The sequence below is a fragment of the Nicotiana attenuata genome, unplaced genomic scaffold (genome assembly GCF_001879085.1).
Source record: "Nicotiana attenuata strain UT unplaced genomic scaffold, NIATTr2, whole genome shotgun sequence".
Taxonomy (NCBI): Eukaryota; Viridiplantae; Streptophyta; class Magnoliopsida; order Solanales; family Solanaceae; genus Nicotiana; species Nicotiana attenuata.
The window spans coordinates 134820-158047 of record NW_017670810.1 but is presented as its reverse complement, the minus strand read 5'-3'; positions in this window follow the sequence as shown (position 1 = coordinate 158047).

The window sequence follows — 23228 nt, the reverse complement described above, 5'->3', positions numbered from 1 at the left end:
GTTTGATATGAAGGATAATAGATAATTAATTCCGGGATTAATTATTCCGGGATTGTAGTATTTTTTTATCCCTATAAAAGGGTGGGATATCTTATTCTAGGATAATTATTTCCGAGATAATTAATCATGGGATAACTTATATGAAGTTAGGCTAACTTCAGAGAATTGGGAAGCAAGCAAGGCTACCAGTTGTAAAGTTTGGTCTATCAGTCCCAATACTTCAGAAGTTTTTGTTGGAGGATTTGCAGTCGTACTCTATATTTGTGCCACCTTTTAACATGTACCCTATTTTTAAAAATTATTGATTTGGTAGTCAGCTGGCAAAAAATTCGTAATAATATGATAATTACACCCCTGACAAAAGATATAAAACCTGCATCACACATTAATTGCGTGATTTGCAACCTCATTCGTGAAAAAAATCTCCTCCTCTCCTCTCAACAACTTTATCAAAAAATTAGAAACTTATCCAGATTCATCTTCAGAATCACACTTGCATGAAGTTGTTTCACGTTGAAGCTAAAACCTCATGCTAATGTAGCATGGAGTTGTTTCATATTGAAGCTAAAATTTCATGCTAATATAGCATGAAGTTGTTTCACATTGAAGCTAAAACTTCATGCTAATGCATGCTGAAGTTATATATCATGCAGTCTACAGTTTTGTCATGAGTTTTATCCGAAACTTCAGTCTAAACATGCTGAAGTTATTTAGTTCATTTGCTAAAACTTCAGACTAAACATGATGAAGTTATTTAGTTCATTTGCTAAAACTTCAGACTAAACATGCTTAAGTTTTTTAGTTCATTTGCTAAAACTTCAGACTAAACATGCTTAAGTTTTTGTTTTGCAGTATGTAATTTTCTAATGAGTTTTTGCTAATGTATGCTGAAGTTATTTAGTTCATTTGCTAAAAACTTCAGACAAACATGCTGAAGTTATTTAGTTCATTTGCTAAAACTTCAGACTAAACATGCTTAAGTTTTTTACTTCATTTGCTAAAACTTCAGACTAAACATGCTTAAGTTTTTGTCTTGCAGTATGTAATTTTCTAAAGAGTTTTTGCTAAAGCATGCTGAAGTTATTTAGTTCATTTGCTAAAACTTCCTATACCAAAACATTCTGAAGTTTTGTAACGCTGTCTACAGTTTTGTCTTGAGTTTTATCCGAAGCTTCAGTCTAAACAAGCTGAAGTTTTTTAGTTCATTTGCTAAAACTTCAGCCTAAACAAGCTTAAGTTTTTGTCCTACAGTTTTTCAATAGTCTTTTATTAAAGAAGGGCAAAATCGTCTTTTAAAACACTTTTAACAAAAAAATGGGTACGGATGCAAACGGCAAAACAAAACGGGTATAAGTTAAAAGACGGCGACCAAATAGGGCGCCCCATGCAATTTTTACGTTTTTGTCTGAATGAATAACCTTTTCCAGTTCCATTATCTGAGCTGAGAGTTCCTTCTAAACGCAGTGCTCTTTGATGATTTTGACCTATCAAAGTTTCAATAACAGATCATTGATTTTTAATTTAGTTTTTGGGCCACGGGAGTACAGTTCATGCATAATATTAGGCTGTCAAATTTGGTCCAAGCCCAAATGACCCGTCCTAGGTTGGACTAGTTATTGGCCCATTTATTTATTGAACTCATGCCATCTTGACCCTACTTATCCCAACCCATTTGAAGTTGGGGCTGGTTTTTAGCCAAATTGATCTATAACGATTTACTTTGTCAAAATATCTTAAAATAATTCATTTTTATTTGATATGTTTTGTATGATCATAACAAAAGAAAAAAAGTCTTATAACTTTACAAATCATAAGAAAACAACAAATTATTTAAGGAATTTTTACATTCCTATGCCATATAGTAAACTATATTACCCTCAATGTTTAAGGTTTGATATAATTACATTTATTATACCTAATTACCAATTATATACCATTATGTGTTTTAACCGTATATTAATGGTACCGTATATCCCTCCTAAATTAATGGTATCGTATATTCCTCCAAATCCCCCCCCCCCTCCCATTTCTCTCTCCCAAACCCACACCCTCACCCACGTATCACCCCACACCCACGTTTCTTTCCCATTATTTCCTCTGCTAAAACCAGAGAAACATATGTAACCCCCACCATTAACGTCCAATTTCAAGTTTTTTCTTCTACAACCAGTCAAAATTGAAGTCAATTCTTCAAAGTTCATACACACATTTACCTTCAGCTTCAAATTTTCTCAATGAAGAAGAACAAACCTTCAAAGCACAGCCCTAAAAAAGCTAGAGAAGCTGATATACCTTCTTTCGATTTGGGTGTATTATCACCACATTCACCCAAAAAGCATGGAAAATCTGCACATGCAATTGTAGATAAGAAGCATAGTCTTTCTCCGCGTCAAATCAGGGCTGAAGTTAGAACTAAACAAAAATATGATTTCGATGCTGGAGAATCTTCGAGGCCAATCAAACAAGCAAAAAGGGAAGGAAAAGAGATAGTGTTCGATGATGATTTTGTAGAAGATGTGCCTATCAGTAAACCTGGAAAGAAAGCGAAGGTGTCTCCCAGTTCAAAAACTCCCAAAAAGAAGAAAAATTCAAAAAAAGCCCCTTCTGTTAAATCTCCTGAAAATGTTCGAAAACAGTCATTGGTGAAGGTAAGAATTTAGTAATTTCTTCATTAGTTAGTTCATTTGTTTTAGTTGTTAAAAATCTACATAATCTGTGTTTTTTCTGCTTTGTAGATTATTTGTCTTCATTTTGAAGATTAATTGTAGCTATATTGATCTATTTAAAATTGTAGATACTTTGTAGATTTTTTATAGTTATTTTGTATATAAATTGCAAATGTATCTATATTTTTTAAGCACTGAATTAATGTGAGATTATTTGTCTTCATTTTGAAGATTAATTGTAGCTTTATTGATCTGTTTAAAATTGTTGATATTTTGTATATTTTTTGTAGTTATTTTGTAGATAAATTGCAAATGTATCTATGTTTTTTAAGCACTGTATTAATGTGAGATTATTTATATTTTGTGCAGAATGGATATTTTTTTGCATCCCATAATGTTGATTATGGGGTGCTTAGATTCCAGACATTATGTGACCCTAGCATTCCTAGCCAAATTAAAGAGCTTTTGTCTCCAAATGGTTTGAAGCTATTCGAGAAGACATGCTTTGGTTATTTACTGTCATTTCCCAATTTATGCATGCAAAATCAAGCTATTCATCTTCTTATGAAGTATGAATTGAATTCATCCGATTTTTCCTATTTTTCAGTTGAGTTAAAAGGTGAGAGGTTAAATTTTGGATTGAGAGAGTTTGCATTAATAACTGGTCTTAGTGTCATGCCGAGGTGACAGACTTTGGTAACACTACGAATTATGTCAGTAAGATAATGAGCAGTTACTTTCCAAACAAGGTAAAAATGGAGAAGACATACCTAAAACAGATTGTAACCAACAAAAGCTAGATAAATGATGAGGATGCAGTAAAGTTATGTATTCTATATCTCATAGAATTCTTCATTTGTCCTTCAGAGAAAGACCATATTGGGTTGGTAGATCATTTTAGGTTTTATTTGGTGGAATCCGGTCAGTACGAGACATACCCATGGGGTATTCAGTCTTACAGACAGTAGGCACAGGCTTAATCCTTTCGTTCATTCTTATCTCATTCGAGGATTCCCACTAGACATGCAAGTAAGGTTGTATGAGTGTTGCTCCTCCATCAACACTGATATAGCTACAAGGATTTCTAACTCAATCCCTCGCATACTTAACTGGTCAGCTAGTAAGGGTCAGATTTGGTTAGCTGCAATTGAAGACAGAATGATCAAGCCTGAATGGATGAAGGTAAATGATTTTTATTTATGATTATACAATTTACCTACAAAATATCTATAATTTGTCTACATATTCTGCCTTAATCAAGCTAAATTTTTTTTTTCATTCAGTTCACCAACATAAATGAATCACCTGAAGAGCTTTCAGTGATGTCTTTGCCTGATGAAGTTGAGTACATAATTGAAGAGGTTGAACATATTTCCGAGGATCCCAAAGTTGATGCTCCTCCATTGGAACCCAAAGAATCAATTGGAAAAGAGGACAAGGAGTCTATTCTTCATAAAATAAGAAAGTTAAAAAGAGGTCTTGAGAAGGTAACATGTATTCCTAAACAACATTATGATGTATACATAATAGTGCATCTGTTCTTTAATGTATGTTAAGACATATTCTGAAGTTAACTATGTATTTTTTTAATATGTAGGTCGATGAAAAGCTTGCAGATTTTAGGAAAGATGTCTTTGAAAAACTAGGTAGCCTTCGAGTGCTAATAAATGAGTCAGTCCAGACTGTTTTACAGGTGATAAACAGTCGAAATGATCAAGTTGATGCAAAGGTAACATTTGAATTTTATTCTTATTAACAAAACTATTTATGTCACCTCTAAAATATATATCCTAACTAATATAAAACTTTCAGTTTGCTGGGAGTTCAACCAAAAATACTGACCAACCAAAAGACAAGAACAATCAGCAATTTCAGTTCACTAGTGGAGAACCAGTGCAGGCTAACACCAGCAAAACAGGTATCTACAAAATAACTCCACTTTATCTACAATTATCTACAAAATATCTACAAGTTATCTATAAAATATCTACAATTTGTCTACATTATATATACAAAATATATACAAATAAATACAGCATATTGGCACAGCTCTACAGATTTATGTAGATCTTATAACACACCTACATATCTTCTTAAACTGTCAAGCCACTACTATCCAGTATGATTTAACATTTTTAATGAAAAAAACAGAACATGTTGAAGGTGCACTTGGTGAAGAAAATCATCCAGCACGTGTTGATTTATATACACATTTTGAAGGTGCAGTTGATGAAGAGAATGCAGGTATGAAATTGTATTCAGAGATATTTGCTTTATGTTTCAATATTTTTACCATTCTATTAAGCTAGATATACATGGTGTTACAGAGAGGGAAGATATGCATCCACAATCTCCAATTCACGGAGTGACAGTAGCAGCTCAAAGAGAACAGCAGAATGAGGTAAGATGACAATGTAGGTGAAGAGGCACAGTATGTGAATGTAGGTGATTCNATAAAGAAAGACACAATGGAATTGGTTCTTCTATCTCGTTCAAGTAGCTTCAGGAATGCACACTCAAATCTCACATAAATTGCTTGCAAAATTGCCTCGCTCTTTTGCTCTCAATTTAGTTTAACTTCTGCGTTTGTGCAATACCTGTTAAAGAGAACAATCACTGTTATTTAATGAGTTAGTAATTAGAGTTTGATTGAGACTCAATTGCTGATCTTCCATCAAAGTTGAGTCCTTGAACAACACAAACTCCAACACTATCTTTTATCCGGATTTTGTTCTCTTCACATAAGGAGACTTTCTCTCCTTATCCAATATGCAATCTTTTCGATCAGATCAGGAGATATTGCTGCTTGATCAATGAGACTTATCTCCTTCACGTGCATCTCACATGTGTAGGTTGATCATCACTGTGCTTCACATGATGGACCTGGTCCATGACTGAGTTCATTTGTCATTCTTCAAAACTTCACCTGTTCTTGGGCCAACATGCCGAATCTGGGGAAGGTCCATCTGGGACCAAGTAGATAGGAGTTTATTTTTCGCTTTATAAATGCAATAAGGCCGGTGGCCATTAGTGACTTTTATTTCTTGTTTATTTAGTGTCAATTTGGGATTCGTCTTATTTTTATCAATAAAATGAGGCATTTAGCATTCTAAGTTCTCCAAATCAATCTGTTGCTAGGCCCACCTCAGGCACAACGAGGTTCCCAAATTAGGACACGCTTTACATTCCTGCACTACGTGTTCAAATATTGCAATATTTTTTATGACCCTCACTAACTTGGTTACCTTTTTGTTTTATTTCTATTTTGTTATTCCCCTCCCCAAAGGTTAGTTCGTGCACTCTGGCAACATCATCTTATTCCACGAGATCCAGGGGCCCTCCACCCACTCCTCCTCTTAGTCCTAAAGAACTTGTTTCTAGAGGACAATGATATGGATTGCTGTGTTATTCTCGAGGAGGAGGGGGAGGAAGGTCCTTCCATACAAGCTGTGAGCAGAGGAGCACACCTCAGCAATTGGACCATCAGGACCACCAGAGCCCGACGATCCTCGGGGTAGCAAGGCTAAAACAAGCACTATTCACTGTTTTATTTACTGAATGATTTTCTTTTCGCATTTTTCAATTTCCGCAATAAGATCGTCAATGTTCAAAACAATTATTCAATTAATCAAAGCATGTTTGATTTTTTCCAATGAATTAATATTTATTTCTATCGTTTTCCTCCTTACTTTACCTATACAGCATTACTATTACTTATCTTGATGAACCAATGACTGTAACATGCAATGAGACAACGCAACAAACGGACATTGACTCAGAAGAAGATGACATACCTGATGAGATTGTTAAAGAAGTTGAGAACTTTGAGAACAGACCAAAGTCCAACCTGGACGAAACCGAAATTGTTAACCTGGGAGATGCAGAAAATGTCAAGGAAACACGAATGAGCATTCACTTATCGCCATCAGAGAAGAAAGAATACACAGAGTTTCTAAAGGAGTATGAGGAAATATTCGCCTGGTCGTATGATGACATGACTGGTCTGAGTACGTCCATTGTGGCTCACAAACTGCCAACCGATCCAATGTGTCCACCGGTAAAGCAAAAGCTCAGAAAGCTCAAACCTGATATGAGTCTGAAAGTCAAGAAAGAAGTCACCAAGCAGATCAAAGCTAAGGTTCTCAGGATGGTTGAGTACCCGACATGGTTAGCCAATATTGTTCCAGTACCAAAGAAGGATGGGAAGGTCAGAGTCTGTGTCGACTACCGGGATCTCAACCGGGCCAGTCCGAAAGACGACTTCCCTTTGCCGAATATACACATCCTGATTGACAATTGCGCCAAGCATGAGCTACAATCATTCATGGATTGCTTCGCTGGTTATCATCAGATCTGGATGGATGAGGAAGATGCTGAGTAAACGGCTTTCATTACGCCGTGGGGAGTGTATTATTACAAGATGATGCCATTCGGCTTGAAAAACGCAGGGGCCACCTACATGAGGGCCATGACAACCATTTTCCATGATATTATACACAAGGAGATAGAGGTGTATGTGGATGACGTTATCATCAAATCCAAGAAGGCCACTGACCACATAGAAGATCTGAGGAAGTTTTTCAACAGATTGCGGAGGTACAACTTGAAACTAAACCCCGCAAAGTGTGCATTTGGGGTTCCTGCCGGGAAGTTGCTTGGGTTTATTGTGAGCCACCGAGGAATAGAACTGGATCCATCCAAGGTCAAAGCCATTCAAGAATTACCACCACCAAAGAACAAGAAAGATGTGATGAGTTTCTTGGGAAGGCTGAACTACATTAGCCGATTCATAGCACAGTCTACAGTTATCTGCGAGCCAATCTTTAAAATGTTGAAGAAGGACGCCGCTACCAAATGGACCGATGACTGCCAAAAGGCCTTCGATAGAATCAAGGAATACTTGTCAACACCACCAGTCTTAGTTTTGCCCGAACTAGGTAGACCCTTATTGCTCTACCTTGCAGTGTTAGATGGAGCTTTCGGCTGCGTTTTGGGGTAGCATGATGAAACGGGGAGGAAGGAACAAGCCATTTATTATCTCAGCAAGAAGTTCACCCCATACGAGGCCCGGTATTCTCTTTTGGAACGCACCTGCTGTTCTTTGACTTGGATAGCTCAGAAGATGAGACATTATTTCTGTGCATATACTACGTACCTCATATCAAGGATGGACCCTTTGAAGTACATCTTTCAGAAGCCCATGCCCACTAGCAAGCTAGCCAAATGGCAGATCCTGTTGAGTGAGTTCGACATTGTTTACGTAACTCAGAAAACGGTCAAGGGACAGGCACTGGCAGACCACCTTGCCGAAAACCCCATGGATGGAGAATACAAACCCTTGAAAACGTATTTTCCTGATAAAGAAGTATCATTCGTAGGAGAAGACATTGCAGAACCCTATGACGGTTGGAGAATGTTCTTCGATGGAGCACCAAACTTCAAAGGAGTTGGCGTAGGAGCAGTCTTGGTATCGGAAACCGGTCAGAGTGTCTGCCAAACTCAGGTTCCCCTACACCAACAATATGGCCGAGTACGAAGCCTGCATCTTAGGGCTCAAAATAGCCATTAACATGAAAGTGCAAGAGCTGCTAGTGATTGGAGATTCAGATTTACTCATACATCAGGTACGAGAGGAATGGGCAACCAAGAACTCCAAGATACTTCCGTATCTGCATCACGTACAGGAATTGAGAAAGAGGTTCACAAAGACAAAATTCCAACATGTTCCCAGAATCCAGAATGAGTTCGCCGATGCATTGGCCACCCTATCATCTATGATATAGCACCCGAATAAGCATTTCATTGATCCCATTCCAGTGAAAATTCATAATCAGCCAGCTTACTGTGCCCATGTTGAAGAGGAAGCAGATGGAAAGCCTTGGTTTCATGATATCAAGGAATATTTGGCAAAAGGAGAGTACCCGGAGCTTGCCAATCATACTCAGAAACACATACTTCGGAGATTGTCCAACAACTTCTTTCACAGCGGAGGAATCCTGTATAGGAGGACTCCTGATTTGGGACTATTAAGATGTGTTGACGCAAAGGAAGCATCTAGGCTACTAGAAGAAATTCATGTTGGGACCTGTGGTCCGCATATGAACGGTTTTATCTTAGCAAAGAAGATACTCCGGGCTGGTTACTTTTGGATGACTATGGAAACAGACTGCATCCAGTATGTCCAAAAATGTCATCAATGTCAGATACATGCAGACATAATAAAGGTACCTCCAAGCGAGCTCAACACAACAAGCTCACCGTGGCCGTTCGCCGCCTGGGGAATGGATGTCATTGGACCAATCGAGCCTGCCGCTTCCAACGGACACAGGTTTATCCTAGTAGCAATCGACTATTTCACCAAGTGGGTCGAAGCAGCATCTTACAGAGCAGTGACCAAGAAAGTCGTGGCAGACTTTGTCCGCGACTGCATTTTTGTCGATTCGGGATTCCAGAGTCAATCATCACTGATAATGGCTCCAATCTCAACAACGACTTGATGAAAGCCATGTGTGAGACTTTCAAGATCAGACACAAGAATTCCACAGCCTCCAGGCCTCAAATGAATGGAGCCGTGGAAGCCGCCAACAAGAATATCAAGAAGATATTGAGGAAAATGACAAAGAAGCATAAACAGTGGCATGAGAAGTTATCATTCTCTCTATTAGGCTATCGCACCACAGTCCGCACATCGACCGGGGTAACCCCTTATATGCTGGTTTACGGTACAGAGGCTGTCATTCCCGCTGAAGTAGAAATTCCTTCTCTAAGGATCATACAGGAAGCCGAGCTCAACGACGCAGAGTGGGTGAAGAGTCGTTATGAGCAACTAGCCCTTATTGACGGAAAGAGAATGAACGCAGTTTGCCATGGTCAACTCTATCAGAACAGAATGTCCATAGCCTTCAACAAAAGAGTCAAGCCAAGACAGTTCACACCGGGGCAGCTGGCGTTAAAGAAAATTTATCCGCATCAAGATGAATCCAAAGGGAAGTTCTCTCCCAACTGGCAGGGTCCGTACATGGTTCACCGGGTTTTGACAGGAGGAGCCCTCATACTTGCAGAAATGGACGGAGAAGTCTGGCCAAAGCCGATTATTTCAGATGTAGTCAAGCGTTACTATGTCTAATCTTTACGCTTTCCTTATATGATGTAAATTGAACTACGCCTGACCTGATTCCCGTTTAAGAGGGGATACATAGGCAGCCTTATGGGTTCGGTCACAACTCTATAAAATTTTCATTTTCCCCCCGAAATTGGAAATAAGGGCAGAATTTTGAGGAGGACCCTCAAAATTCCGAAGTAATTTCAGCCGATCGCCGCACGAGCAACAGTCAAAAACGTCAACCCATCCAAACTGGGGCAGAATTTTGAGGAGGACCCTCAAAATTCCGAGCAGGAGAGGTTGCAATGTCCTGAATTGCGTCACAGTCGGCGGTTCATCTAAAAACTATTTTTAATTATACATTTACGTCATACTTTTACAAAATCGTGCATGTCTATTATTGTAACTGCTTGGTTTAGCAATGCTACCCCAATGATACAGACGGTATCGCCAGATTAAAGCCGAACGATCAAGCAAAGCTAGCGGGGATACAAACTAACCTTCCCCTTTACAAAACTCACGATTTTTCTCTGGATGCAGGCACTAGGATTACGAAATCATTGAACGTACTGTACGTCCATAGAACAAACATTGTTCAAAAATGCGATTCTCTGAACCATTGCGCTTACCAACATATGCTATCAGCACGCACCCATGATGTTCCGTATGTCACAATGCTCTCAGTAATCACCATGCCGCAATATGCTATCAGCTAAGAAACTCTACTGTCATTTGCTATTTTATTTCTTGCATAAGGCTACTATTCTACCTTCCGAGGTTAAACTCTACCTCTATCTGCATTTGCATTGCATAAGGCTACCATTCTGCCTTCCAACCTGCATAAGGCTACCATTCTGCTTTCCAACTTGCATAAGGCTACCGTTCTGCCTTCCGAGGTTAAGATCTACCTCTATCTACATTCGCATTGCGTAAGGCTACCATTCTGCCTTCCAACTTGCATAAGGCTACCATTCTGCCTTCCGAGGTTAAGCTCTACCTCTATCTGCATTTGCATTGCATAAGGCTACCATTCTGCCTTCCGAGATTAAACGTTGTCTCCACCTACATTTCACGGCTGAAAGATCGCCACATTGCACGGCTGAAAGATCGCCACATTGCACGGCTGAAAGATCGCCATATTGCACGGCTGAAAGATCGCCATATTGCACGGCTGAAAGATCACCACATTGCACGGCTGAAAGATTGCCACATTGCACGGCTGAAAGATCGCCACATTGCATGGCTGAAAGATCGCCATATCGCACGGCTGAAAGATCGCCACATCGCATGGCTAAAATATCGCCACATCGCATGGCTGAAAGATCGCCACATCGTACGGCTGAAAGATCGCTACATCGCACGGCTGAAAGATCGCCACATCGCACGGCTGAAAGATTGCCACATTGTACGGCTGAAAGATCGCCACATTGCACGGCTGAAAGATCACCACATTGCACGGCTGAAAGATCGCCACATTCTACAGCTAAAAGATCGCCACATTGCACGGCTGAAAGATCGCCACATTGCACGGCTGAAAGATCGCCACATGCTACTGCATCCTTCATGGGCTGAAATATCGCCAACTCATCCAAAGGCGTCATCGTTCGGAGGCACCATCTTCATAGCCCGAGAACACCATGTCATGGCCCGAGGATTTCTTTCAATCATTTGTATATTATTATTCAAAGGCATCATGGTTCGAAGGCACCATCCTCATAGCCCGAGAGCATCATTTCATGGCCTGCGAATCCTTTATCATACGCTTCATGGCCCAGGACGTCATGGTCTAAGGACGTCATCCTAACCGTTCAAAGACAACATTCATGGTCCAACGGGAATTTGCATCATGTCTAAATTTACGCACAATATATGCTTGTATCGCTCATTTGTAGGTAAACTGGCGAGCAACAGCTATCCCAGCAGGAGTGATCCCGCTCCAGTTCCCTCAGCCATATCAGAACCTAACCATTCCCGTAAACCGCCCACTCACCCAGCCCTAGATATTGCGTCCATTCATGAAAGGTCTTCATCGGTATACTCCGCCAATGGATCCTGAACTACAGATGGCCTGATGCTTGTAATACCAGGGATATGTAGGCAGCTCGGGAACCGGGGTGCGTCCTAAACCTCTTCAAACCGTTTCGCTCGGTCAAAATTGGCCATCATATCTTTACCCGAAAACTCTTTCATCCTTCTCGGGTAAAGAGGGGCAGCTGTTGATACCCAATTTTTTCCTATATATTTTTCAATATGCAAAATAATTTCAAAATGGCATATATATATATATGCATATGTAAGCATATCCAAGTGTTTTATTATTTTTTCATAATTTTTTAAGGTTTTTAATCAATTTATTTCCCTTTTTATCCATAAAATCCCAATAATTATATCCAAAATTATTATTTTTGATGATTCATTTATTGGATCTTCATATTTATGCTAAAATATAGCTAAGGTAATTTTTGCATATTTTTACAAATTTATTTAGTATTTTTTAAGCTAAAGTGCATATAACTACAATATTAGCCTCTTTTAAGATTTAATTGCGTTTATGTTCATAAAATCAAGTCTGATATTTTTAATGTGTTAATTATATATTATAGCTCATTTTAGCACTTTTAATTTGTTTTCAGAAATTAATTTATTATTTTTTTATAAATTAAATAGGGAAAATGGCTATTTAAAATCTAGCCCAATTGCATTTCAATTTTAGCCTAATTGTAACCCCTAATTAAACCCAATTTCCCCGGCCCAATCCCAATTAAACCCCGACCTAATTTCAAATTGAACCGACCCAAACCCGGACCCCTACCTACCCTCTTTAATCCAGGCCGTTGATCATTCAATTCAACGGCCAGCATTCACCCTTTCCATTTTTAACCCTGAACGACCCCTAAACCTACTTCATTTTTCAGCGCCCTCCGCCTCTGAATCCCTTTCCCTCTCAATTCTCTCTACAATCCCTCATGAACCCTAGCCGTCGCCATCTAATCCCACCCTAATACCTACCTAATCCATGGCCTCTCGTGGCCATTTGAGATGTGTATCGGCCTCCTATGGCTCCTGGGTGTTTGTTTCTGTGGTTTCATGGCCAGACCTAGAAGGAATCTGGTCCAGTCCTTGCTCGACTTCTGCTCATGGCCTTTCTCCGGCCATCCATGACCTTTCTCCGGCCATTCATGGTCTTTCAAGGCAGATCCTTGACTTTTTCTGGTCAGATCGTTAACTTTCAAAGTCTTTCTCACTTTTCTGGGTTCTCTGAAACCCTAATCTCTAAGTCCTTTCAATTTCTTTCAGATCTATCTTAGATCTGTGTTTACTATGAACCTTTTTAAGTGTTTCTCGAAGGTTCTTTGACTTTTCTTTCAAAATGACTCTTCATTTTTCAACGATTAGGGTTTCTCTTAACTTTTTAAAGACCTCTTCTCCGATTTTTAGTGTTGTTTCATAATTTTACTATGTTCAAACAACCTGTTTATGCTTTCCTTCTATTTGATTCAGAATGTTGAAAACCATAGTTCCCTTTTTGGTCTTATCCGAGTTCTGAAATTATTTGTTTAAATGTGTACTTGTTCGATTAAGTTCTTTGTTTCTGACTCTCTTCTCCTTGTTCAACTTATCTGATTTGAGCTCTTATCATCTCTTAAATTCGGCTACCGTTGAAGCCGTAATTTCTTAAAAAAGTTTTGCCTCACTTGTTACTGTGAGACCTTTACTTGTTTCTGACTCTCTTTACCTGTTGCTATGTTCTTCTTCATTATTGATTCTATGTGACTACTTGACCTACTTGACTACTGTGCTTCGAATATTTTCTTACTACTGAACCCTAGCTTACCCTTACTGCTACTGTATGTTGGTGTTGCGTCTTTTGTCAACTCGTTTAACTCTGCATGGTCGTTCATTCCTTGCTATTTATATGGTGAAGTGCAGAATCATGTTCCTTCTTGATTGATCTTGATCTCCTCAATCTCCCGACTAATTGCAAAAGGGTTTTCTTATGAGCCCTAATTTTTACTCATCTGTTTAAAATTAATTGATTCCTTTCCTTTATTGTGATGTTTTACCCTGCTGAATCCTTTCCCAAAATAAGCCTATTTTTGTACTTAGACTTGATTATTTACTTCATACTTTTACTGCCCCCTTATATGGCAGTAATCAGCTTGTCCCCAAACTGATTTCTTTCCTTAATTAAACCTATTAGTATCCGCTAAGCAGTGATTCCTTAATTAAAGGGAATCACTTGTGTTAATTGATTCTGATTGTGATTATTTCCATGTTTGTGTTAAGACTTTACTTATTACCTTATTCTTCACCCGTTTTCAAAACTGTAAATACCATACCCTCTTTTCTTTTAGACACACGAACAACTGGAGTTCAGAACACACACTTACACTTAAAACTCTCTCTTTCTTTACTGCTACCTTTGCTATTGCTTTGTCTAGCCGGCTGAAAGCCAAGGCTAGACTGTGAACTCTTGTTTGCTTTACCTTTCTGCACTTTTTTTCTCTACTGGTATGTCCTAGTTAACTTTTTTAAGTCTCAAAAGCAACATGTTTCTTTAAGTTGCTTCAGTTTCTCATTCATGTTCACTTCTGCTCATGTCTCTGCAGTCTATTTATGTTACTAGCATGCTGAAATATGTTCCCTTCCTTTTTTTTTTAAATTAATGTTTCTCTATTTGTGTACTCTATTAGTCATTTGTTATTCACTTGCCACCTTATGAATCCCAAACCCCCATATCCCCTATATGTGTTTGTGCTCCTTTGGATGGTTTGTGTCCATGCCAGCACCAGCTATTGCTGTGCATGACCAAATCAGACACCTGCTGGGGTTATACAATAAATCCTATAATCCCTTGCCCCTTTGAATGATTACTGTTTCTGTTTCACTACTCCGACTGTTTTCAAAACCACTTTTACCACTTATTATTTCCAACACAGTTTTAATAAATCTCTGTTCTACACTTCTACTATATTCTTAGAACTTAGGTTCTGCCCCTCTTGTGTGAGCCTTGCCTTGGGACCCTTGAGCTCCCTCTGAACTTGGACACATAAGGGTTGGCCCTTCCACACTGCACTCATTTCTATCTGGTTATGCAAACCTGGGTGTAAGCACTGCCCGGGGTTCCTTAAGACTCTTAGGGAACTTTGACACACCTAGGTATGAGAAAGGCTTTGAACATCATTGGCATTTGAAGTGATTAATTATATAACTCAGATAGGAAGTCAAGATCAGGCTTCTTTTGGTTGTAATTTCCTATTTCAGCACTTCTTTTGTAATTCAAATATTTGGTCTGTGATAATTTGTAATAAATATTGGGGTTGGCTAGTGAAAAGGGATGGGGTAACTATGCATGTTTTAAGTTATTAGAAAGGGTAGATAACATGCCCATAGGATCTGTTTAATAAATTCTGCATGCTTTACTTCCACACTTAGACATCATGCCTATAGGATCTAAATGGCTATAATCAGACATCATGCCTACAGGGTTAAAATCAGCTTCGAAATTAGATGTCATGCCTATAAGATTAAAGACAATATTTTTATAGAAATCATGCCTATAGGAATTTCGCTGTGATCAAATAAATTCTGCCTACTCCACCTCATGTTCAATTAGATACCATGCCTATAGGACAAAAAATCAGCCTTTAATACTTAGATATCATGTCTGTAGGAATAAAAATCAGCTATAATAGAGATCATGCCTATAGGATCTAAAACTAGTTCAGTTAAAAAAATTGGTTTGACTCGTACTGTTCTGAATCAGCTTAAACAACCTACTCCTTTTATCAATACGGTATAGAAAGCATGTTTATAGGATCCAAATCGCCTGTTTAAAATTAATCACTGTTTACAACATCACTCTAGATATCATGCTCATAGGATATCATTATTACGCCTAGGCAAGCTTTAGGTAAATACTTGAATAAAACTGAAACTACCTTCGTTAATTATCAAACTTCTACAACCAACAGGCAGGCCTAATTCGGACTTCTTATCTGAGCTATATAATGAATCTGGTTCTGACTCAAATCCCCTACTTTAGGACTTAGAAAATTCAGACATTAACTGTGTTTGAGTCGTGCTATTTATATGTATTGTTTGCGGAGGATTACATGAGCCTTCTGATTGCTTACATGTTTTCCTTTTAAATGTAGTCCTACGTGTTTTGTATGTTGCACTAGCCTTTTACCTTTAAACCTAAGAGTCAGCCTAAATCCTCCCTCTTATAGGAATAGTAGTCCTAAAATTCCTCCGGGACTGATAGGAATGGGACGGGCAATAGCACGCAATAGAGATCGAGACCAATCTGCGCTTTAATACCTTTACGAGGTGGGAAGGGTAGATATGGATATGATGACCGGTGCGCTAATACCACGTGTAGCCCCTCTTTTAAGGAGTGATTACCGGGTATTGCATTGATGTGATCCATATTACAAACAAACCTAGGACCCCTTTTACATTCATCAGTATGCTTAGTTATAACTCTTTTCAAACTTTTGCTTTATTTAATCGTTTTCAAACACTTGTGTATTCAAAATCCCCTATTATTTGAGCCTTATTTGTTTACTTGAAATTGCACAAAAATCACAAAAAATTATCTGGCCGGGAACCACACTAGTGGATCCTGAGGGGTGCCTAACACCTTCCCCTTGGGATAATTTCAAGCCCTTACCATATCTCTGGTTATCAAATGTAGTTGTAGTTGAACCCTATAGGTGCCCTAACGCACCTTAAAATCGTTAGGTGGCGACTCTTCAAAAATTGCAAAACCCCTTTCCAAAAGAAAAGAGTTGTCCCAACCAAAATGTCATAAACCCGATTCCGCGGAAGGAAAAAAGGGGGCGCGACATATGTCACCCCAAGTAAATCTTTTGGGGCACCGCCTTCGTCTCCGGGGGGCCTCGAACATGGTTTCTACACCAGCATCGACCGCCTTCTCGATAGCTTTCTCACCTCGAGGTAAAGTATCTTCAGCTCTTTGTGGCTCGGGGACTTCGACCGAGGCTTCCTCCTCAATCTCATCAAGTCGAGGCAGAGCAGTTTCAACTTCCACCGGCTCAGTAGTTCCTCGAATCTCGGTGCCAGCACGCACACGGGCCACCATCCTGGAGTCTTCTTCTTCTTCTTCTTATTCTTCGGGATCATCCTTCTCATCGAATTTCGTGGAACTCAGAGCCCCTCTCCTCTTTCTCTCTTTATTCTGCTTCGGAACAGATGGTTAGGGAAGGATTTATTCATCACCAGATAGGGGCCTTATTACCACATCCTTCCTGAGACCTGCAAAAGAAAGATGAATAAGATCGAAGGGAAATTTGAACAATGGACAATTTGTTGTGTCATAAAGGAAAATTTACCATGGTTACGGGTCTCCCATCGACCCTTTGATAAATCATGCCATGCGCACTCAGCATGTGTCTTCTGCGACACTAGGCCTCTAACCCAGTCCTCGAGTAGGGGAACCGCGCCCGGCATCCAGGCAATAGCTTCATCGAAAAACACTAAAAACAAAGAAGAAAACCCAAAATTGAAAACGGAGTTACACTTACGATTCATATTCCATTTCTCAGGAAATGGCATGCTCTCGGCCGGGATCAAGTCCGAAGTCTTCACTCGCACAAATCGGCCCATCCAGCCCCGGTCTTTATCCTCATCTATACTCGAGAAAGGTGCCCTGGTGGTCCGTCGAGTAAGCTTTATTAGTCCTCCTCGATAGAGTCGGGGGCTATACAGGCGTATGAGGTGGCCGAGGGTGAAGGGACACCCGTCGATTCTGCTCATGAAGAAGCGAAGCAATATCACTATCCTCCAGAAAGAGGGGTGGATCTGACCGAGGGTCACCTCGTACTTCTTGTAGAAATCTATAATAATCGGATCCAAGGGACCCAACGTGAAGGGGTAAGTGTAAACACTTAATAACCCTTCCACATGGGTGGTGATTGATTATTCGGGAGCAGGCACCACCACATATTTTTTATCCCAGTTGCAATCTTTTTTAACTTGGGAGAGGCGGTTATCGGTGATCGAGCATATATACCTCGATACCGTCGGCCCGGTACCGAGGAAGTCTTTTCAACCTTAAAGTCGGAATCGATGACACACCCTCCAGGAAAGAAATCTTCAGGGCGTGGCTCTGCCGCTGGTTACTCGCCGACCGGCCGTGACGATGAAGCAGTCTCCTTTTGCGAAACGGTTTTTGAAGTCTTAGCCATTTTACTTTTATAGACAAAGAAGAATGGAAACTGAGAAGGAGTACTTGGTATTTGAGATGAGGCAGGCGAAGAAACACCAAGATCAGAAAAGGCAAAGCTTTGAGAAAAGCAAAGGATTAGAAGACAAGAGTGAAGAAGATTTGCAAATAAAGTTTGGGCAAAGGAAGAAAGATATATTTATAGGTTGAAGATGACGGTTCAGAACCGGTAGTGGCCGACAACAACTGACAGGCATTTAATGCCTCGATACCCGAATCGACGGGAAATTTTATTATCCACTTGTCGCTGACATCATGTCGGGTTCATCGCTTACGTCACGACACGTCGAGATGAGATTGGAAAAGTTCATATCGTTTCTCGCCGTCTTCTCTCCGAGAAACGAGGGGACTATCTGTATACGGTCAAAATCGGGCTTGTCCTAGAACGAGGCAAGCCAAGGTTCGACCCCATGTTATATCAGACCATGATATAAAGTTAGATTGTCGAGCTCGAGACCCAGAGATCGATCGAGATCGAGGTCGGCCAAGATTGAAACCAGGCAGGATAGAGGTCATCCGAAGATCGAGGGATGTTTACTTATCCAAATAACAGAAAGCCAAAATATCCGCAATCGGGCGAGGATCGCAACGGAAATCTCAGCACGTATCAAGAAGAGGCTGATTAATTAGCTAATCATGGGATTTCTTACTGTATTTAGATTTTATTAAAGGTAGGACTCCCCTACTATATAAAGGGGTTCTGATCATTTGTAAAAAAAAAATCATATTCACGTAACACAAAGCAATATACTACCTTTCTCTTAAGCTTTCAATACTCTGTTGCTCTGTTCATAATTTCTAGTAGAATATTCGTTTGGTTCGAGGGCGACCTAGGTCGAGAGCCAAAGCTATACGTTTATTTCGGTTTGCTTTTATTTATATTCGCAGTCAATTTCAATATCAGTTTACATATTTTTTCAATTTGTGCCAAGTAAAATCAAGTGTCCTTAAGACCACGTATAAAGTCAATTATTATCCGTTTTTAGGGTAAACACTCTCATTGTCGCTACTATTATAATAGAGATAGTTAAACTCCAAGGGTCGTTTGGTACATGAGATAAAAATAAATTATGGGATAAAGTTTGGAATTAATTTTATCCTATGTTTGATTTGGGGTATTAGCTAAAGTGGTGGAATTAACTATCTCATATAAAAGGTGGGATAACTACTGGGATGTCTCATCCCATGGGATATCCTGAGATATCCCATAATTAGGATCGGGTAGTTCACTCTCTGGTATTTAAATTGGGAATTTTTACATTCCTATGCCATATAGTAAATTATATTACCCTCAATGTTTAAGGTTTGATACAATTACATTTAGTATACCTAATTACCAATTATATACCATTATGTGTTTTAACCGTACATTAATGGTACCGTATATCCCTTCTAAATTAATGGTACCGTATATTCCTCCAAATCCCCCCTACCCCCACCCCAACGTTTCTCTCTCCCAAACCCACACCCTCACCCACGTATCACCCCACACCCACATTTCTTTCCCATTATTTCCACTGCTAAAACCAGAAAAACATATGTAACCCCCACCTTAACGTCCAATTTCAAGTTTTTTCTTCTACAACCAGTCAAAATTAAAGTCAATTCTTCAAAGTTCATATACACATTTACCTTCAGCTTCAATTTTTTTCAATGAAGAAGAACAAACCTTCAAAGTACAGCCCTAAAAAAGCTAGAGAAGCTGATATACCTTCTTTCGATTTGGGTGTATTATCACCACATTCACCCAAAAAGCATGGGAAATCTGCACATGCAATTGTAGATATGAAGCATAGTCTTTCTCTGCGTCAAATCAGGGCTGAAGCTAGAACTAAACAAAAATATGATTCCGATGCTGGAGAATCTTCGAGGCCAATCAAACAATCGAAAAGGAAAGAAAAGAGATAGTGTTAGATGATGATTTTGTAGAAGGTGTGCCTATCAGTAAACCTAGAAAGAAAGCGAAGGTGTCTCCCAGTTCAAAAACTCCTAAAAAGAAGAAAAATTCAAAAAAAGCCCCTACTGTTAAATCTCCTAAAAATGTTCGAAAACAGTCATTGGTTAAGGTAAGAATTTAGTAATTTCTTCACTAGTTATTTCGTTTGTTTTAGTTGTTAAAAATCTACATAATCTGTATTTTTTCTGCTTTGTAGATTATTTGTCTTCATTTTGAAGATTAATTGTAGCTATTTTGATTTGTTTAAAGTTGTAGATATTTTGTAGTTATTTTGTATATAAATTGCATATGTATCTATATTTTTTAAGCACTGAATTAATGTGAGATTATTTGCCTTGATTTTGAAAATTAATTGTAGCTTTATTGATCTGTTTAAAATTGTTGATATTTTTGTATATTTTTTTGTAGATATTTTGTAGATAAATTGCAAATGTATCTATGTTTTTTAAGCACTGTATTAATGTGAGATTATTTATATTTTGTGCAGAATGGACATTTTTTGCATCCCATAATGTTGATTATGGGGTGCTTAGATTCCAGACATTATGTGACCCTAACATTCCTAGCCAAATTAAAGAGCTTTTGTCTCCAAATGGTTTGAAGCTATTCGTGAAGACATGCTTTGGTTATTTACTGTCATTTCTCAATTTATGCATGCAAAATCAAGCTATTCATCTTCTTATGAAGTATGAATTGAATTCATCCGATGCTTCCTATTTTTCAGTTGAGTTAAAAGGTGAGAGGTTAAATTTTAGATTGAGAGAGTTTGCATCAATAACTGGTCTTAGATGTCATACCGAGGTGACAGACTTTGGTTACACTATGAATTATGCCAGTAAGATAATGAGCAGTTACTTTCCAAACAAGGTAAAAATGGAGAAGACATACCTAAAACAGATTGTAACCAACAAAAGCTGGGTAAATAATGAGGATGCAGTAAAGTTATGTATTCTATATCTCATAGAATTCTTCATTTGTCCTTCAGAGAAAGACCATATTGGGTTGGTAGATCATTTTAGGTTTTATTTGGTGGATTCTGGTCAGTACGAGACATACCCATGGGGTATGCAGTCTTATAGACAGTTGCTTGAATCAGTTAGGCACAGGCTAAATCCTTTCGTTCATTCTTATCTTATTCGAGGATTCCCACTAGCCATGCAAGTATGGTTGTATGAGTGTTGCTCCTCCGTCAACACTGATATAGCTACAAGGATTTCTAACTCAATCCCTCGCATACTTAATTGGTCAGCTAGTAAGGGTCAAATTTGGTTAGCTGCAATTGAAGACAGAATGATCAAGCCTGAATGGATGAAGGTAAATGGTTTTTATTTATGATTATACAATTTACCTACAAAATATCTACAATTTATCTACATATTCTTCCTTAATCAAGCTAATTTGTTTTTTTTTCTCATTCAGTTCACCAACATAAATGAATCACCTGAAGAGCTTTCAGTGATGTTTTTGCCTGATAAAGTTGGGTACATAATTGAAGAGGTTGAACATATTTCTGAGGATCCCAAAGTTGATACTCCTCCATTGGAAGCCAAAGAATTAATTGGAAAAGAGGACAAGGAGTCTATTCTTCATAAAATAAGAAAGTTAAAAAGAGGTCTTGAGAAGGTAACATGTATTCCTAAACAGCATTGTGATGTATACATAATAGTGCATCTGTTCTTTAATGTATGTTAAGACATATTCTGAAGTTAACTATGTATTTTTTTTTAATATGTAGGTCGATGAAAAGCTTGCAGATTTTAGGAAAGATGTCTTTGAAGAACTAGGTAGCCTTCGAATGCTAATAAATGAGTCAGTCAACACTGTTTTGCAGGTGATAAACAGTCGAAATGATCAAGTTGATGCAAAGGTAACATTTGAATTTTATTCATATTAACAAAACTATTTATGTCACCTCTAAAATATATATCCTAACTAATATAAAATTTTCAATTTGATGGGACTTCAACCAAAAATACTGACCAACCAAAAGACAAGAACAATCAGCAATTTCAGTTCACTAGTGGAGAACCAATGCAGGCCAGCACCAGCAAAACAGGTATCTACAAAATAACTCCACTTTATCTACAATTATCTACAGAATATCTACAAAATATCTACAAGTTATCTACAATTTGTCTACATTATATATACAAAATATATACAACTAAATATAGCATATTGGCACAGCTCTACAGATTTATGTAGATCTTATAACATACCTACATATCTTCTTAAACTGTCAAGCCACTAATATCCATTATGATTTAACATTCTTAATGAAAAAAACAGAACATGTTGAAGGTGCACTTGGTGAAGAAAATCATCCAGCACGTGTTGATTTATATGCACATTTTGAAGGTGCAGTTGATGAAGAAAATGCAGGTAAGAAATTGTATTCAGAGATATTTGCTTTATGTTTCAATATTTTTACCATTCTATTAAGCTAGATATACATGGTGTTACAGAGAGGGAAGATATGCATGCACAATCTCCAATTCATGGAGTGACAGTAGCAGCTCAAAGAGAACACCAGAATGAGGAAGATGATAATGTAGGTGAAGAGGCAGAGTATGTGAATGTAGGTGATTCAGAAGACTCCGGAGGTGAGAAGAAGGAGGTTACACTTGATGATTTCGAGCTGCCTGACAACTTCTCCCAGTTGGTTAAGTTCGGCGCCTATACAAGATGAAACAACACCCGTGCATCAAGGTAGAACAAGGCAGCCGGGAAAGCATGCCCGATCACCATTCCTCCCTTTATACAGTTCTGGTGGCAGCAGCTCGGTTGGACCTCAAATTTTTCACCTCAAGCATCCATTTACTAGTGTTATTGGTCAAGATGTAGATCCTGAGTTGTTGGATCAATTCAACAAGTGGTTATACCACGTTACCGACACAGGTTCAAAGAGGTTAGTTTGCACAATTTGACACTTTTAATCCAGTATTCATCTTTTACATATCCACTTCATTCAACAATTTTATTTTAGTTTCTATTTGTTTATATAGGAGGAAGGCTCCGTATTCTATAAAGGACAACCAAATTAAGCCATGGTTAGATCTTGGAGTGGAAAAGGTTGACAAGAAGGAGTGGTTCTTTTCCCTGGCACACCCCGGACAAGTCCTTAATCACTCGGTAAGATTCAATGTATTTGATTTGTAGATATTGTGTAGATAATTTGTAGATAATTTATATTCTGATTGTAGATGCTTTGTTTTCTGTTTGTAATGTATTTGTAGTTATTTTGTAGTTTTG